Raw genomic sequence first — 2,500 nt, 5'->3', positions numbered from 1 at the left:
GCCGGTAGAACCCGACTGCGACCTGAACGCAGCGCCTCAGACCGCTCGGCCATCCTGACTGCTGGCACACTGTACGCACGTCTATACAGTATAGCAGTGAGAGAGATATCAACTGCTTTGGATCCGAAAAAGGCACTCCACCCTCATTGAAGATAATTTAGGTAATAACTCAGTTTGGACCTCTCAAAAAGCGGACACACTGCACATACATACTTCAAAGAATGTACCGTGAAAGGTTCATTGTATTTAAGTCAACGACAGCTGACTGTACCAGACCTCCATGTGCCAGTAAGAAGTAGGACGATTAAAAAGGTTGGAGCCCCAATATTTGGCTGGTGTTGTATGCGATCAGTGTATTCTTAGTACATGTATTTATCCTAGTAACATATGTGTGGGGGGTATAGCTCAGTGGTAGAGCATTCGACTGCAGATCGAGAGGTCCCCGGTTCGATCCCGGGTGCCCCCTCCATATGATTTTTGGATAAAATAGTCATCAGCAAAGGCACAAGGAAGTCACACTCCAATACCCGTGGCAACATACCTGACACAGACAATCCCACTTTTGACAGAGAGGGTTTGTAGAGTACATAAAGTGTGCAGCTAATTAGACACGATTCCCACTTTTGACTATGCATCCACAAAAACAAAATGGAAACGTTAATTCACAGCCAGCTAATTCCGACTGCATGGGATGGTCGTGATGTTCGCGGATTGAGAAACAATGCCGAATCGGTGACGTTTGAAAGAGGGACAAAACAGTTGTCAGAAGTGGGATTCGAACCCACGCCGGGAGAACCCGACTGCGACCTGAACGCAGCGCCTTAGACCGCTCGGCCATCCTGACTGCTGGCACACTGTACGCACGTCTATACAGTATAGCAGTGAGAGAGATATCAACTGCTTTGGATCCGAAAAAGGCACTCCACCCTCATTGAAGATAATTTAGGTAATAACTCAGTTTGGACCTCTCAAAAAGCGGACACACTGCACATACATACTTCAAAGAATGTACCGTGAAAGGTTCATTGTATTTAAGTCAACGACAGCTGACTGTACCAGACCTCCATGTGCCAGTAAGAAATAGGACGATTAAAAAGGCTGGAGCCCCAATATTTGGCTGGTGTTGTATGCGATCAGTGTATTCTTAGTACATGTATTTATCCTAGTAACATATGTGTGGGGGGTATAGCTCAGTGGTAGAGCATTCGACTGCAGATCGAGAGGTCCCCGGTTCGATCCCGGGTGCCCCCTCCATAATATTTTTGGATAAAATAGTCATCAGCAAAGGCACAAGGAAGTCACACTCCAATACCTGTGGCAACATACCTGACACAGACAATCCCACTTTTGACAGAGAGGGTCTGTAGAGTACATAAAGTGTGCAGCTAATTAGACACGATTCCAACTTTTGACTATGCATCCACAAAAACAAAATGGAAACGTTAATTCACAGCCAGCTAATTCCGACTGCATGGGATGGTCGTGATGTTCGCGGATTGAGAAACAATGCCGAATCGGTGACGTTTGAAAGAGGGACAAAACTGTTGTCAGAAGTGGGATTCGAACCCACGCCGGTAGAACCCGACTGCGACCTGAACGCAGCGCCTCAGACCGCTCGGCCATCCTGACTGCTGGCACACTGTACGCACGTCTATACAGTATAGCAGTGAGAGAGATATCAACTGCTTTGGATCCGAAAAAGGCACTCCACCCTCATTGAAGATAATTTAGGTAATAACTCAGTTTGGACCTCTCAAAAAGCGGACACACTGCACATACATACTTCAAAGAATGTACCGTGAAAGGTTCATTGTATTTAAGTCAACGACAGCTGATTGTACCAGACCTCCATGTGCCAGTAAGAAGTAGGACGATTAAAAAGGTTGGAGCCCCAATATTTGGCTGGTGTTGTATGCGATCAGTGTATTCTTAGTACATGTATTTATCCTAGTAACATATGTGTGGGGGGTATAGCTCAGTGGTAGAGCATTCGACTGCAGATCGAGAGGTCCCCGGTTCGATCCCGGGTGCCCCCTCCATATGATTTTTGGATAAAATAGTCATCAGCAAAGGCACAAGGAAGTCACACTCCAATACCCGTGGCAACATACCTGACACAGACAATCCCACTTTTGACAGAGAGGGTTTGTAGAGTACATAAAGTGTGCAGCTAATTAGACACGATTCCAACTTTTGACTATGCATCCACAAAAACAAAATGGAAACGTTAATTCACAGCCAGCTAATTCCGACTGCATGGGATGGTCGTGATGTTCGCGGATTGAGAAACAATGCCGAATCGGTGACGTTTGAAAGAGGGACAAAACAGTTGTCAGAAGTGGGATTCGAACCCACGCCGGGAGAACCCGACTGCGACCTGAACGCAGCGCCTTAGACCGCTCGGCCATCCTGACTGCTGGCACACTGTACGCACGTCTATACAGTATAGCAGTGAGAGAGATATCAACTGCTTTGGATCCGAAAAAGGCACTCCACCCTC

The 2,500-nt window shown here is 46.7% G+C and overlaps 7 non-coding genes across 7 annotated transcripts in view; 3 read left to right on the top strand and 4 right to left on the bottom strand.

Moving 5' to 3' along the window:
• Nucleotides 1-59, bottom strand: part of Trnal-cag (transfer RNA leucine (anticodon CAG)) — an 84-nt gene extending 25 nt beyond the window's left edge. Inside the window, exon 1 of the tRNA in view lies at nt 1-59. This exon is cut by the window's left edge and continues 25 nt beyond it. This is a non-coding gene — a tRNA (tRNA-Leu).
• A 335-nt stretch (nt 60-394) lies between these two features.
• On the top strand, nt 395-466 carry Trnac-gca (transfer RNA cysteine (anticodon GCA)). The gene has a single exon. It is a non-coding gene; the product is annotated as a tRNA-Cys (tRNA).
• A 294-nt stretch (nt 467-760) lies between these two features.
• Trnal-cag (transfer RNA leucine (anticodon CAG)) lies at nt 761-844 on the bottom strand. The gene has a single exon. It is a non-coding gene; the product is annotated as a tRNA-Leu (tRNA).
• Nucleotides 845-1,179: 335 nt separating this feature from the next.
• Trnac-gca (transfer RNA cysteine (anticodon GCA)) lies at nt 1,180-1,251 on the top strand. The gene has a single exon. It is a non-coding gene; the product is annotated as a tRNA-Cys (tRNA).
• Nucleotides 1,252-1,545: 294 nt separating this feature from the next.
• Trnal-cag (transfer RNA leucine (anticodon CAG)) lies at nt 1,546-1,629 on the bottom strand. Its single transcript has one exon. It is a non-coding gene; the product is annotated as a tRNA-Leu (tRNA).
• Nucleotides 1,630-1,964: 335 nt separating this feature from the next.
• On the top strand, nt 1,965-2,036 carry Trnac-gca (transfer RNA cysteine (anticodon GCA)). The gene has a single exon. It is a non-coding gene; the product is annotated as a tRNA-Cys (tRNA).
• A 294-nt stretch (nt 2,037-2,330) lies between these two features.
• Nucleotides 2,331-2,414, bottom strand: Trnal-cag (transfer RNA leucine (anticodon CAG)). The gene has a single exon. It is a non-coding gene; the product is annotated as a tRNA-Leu (tRNA).
• Nucleotides 2,415-2,500: the final 86 nt, after the last annotated feature.

Source organism: Haliotis cracherodii, unplaced genomic scaffold (assembly GCF_022045235.1).
Source record: "Haliotis cracherodii isolate W230 unplaced genomic scaffold, xgHalCrac1.p SCAF_3, whole genome shotgun sequence".
Lineage (NCBI taxonomy): Eukaryota > Metazoa > Mollusca > Gastropoda > Lepetellida > Haliotidae > Haliotis > Haliotis cracherodii.
Note: the sequence above shows the minus strand (reverse complement) of the source record. Positions and strands in the feature narration are given on the sequence as shown.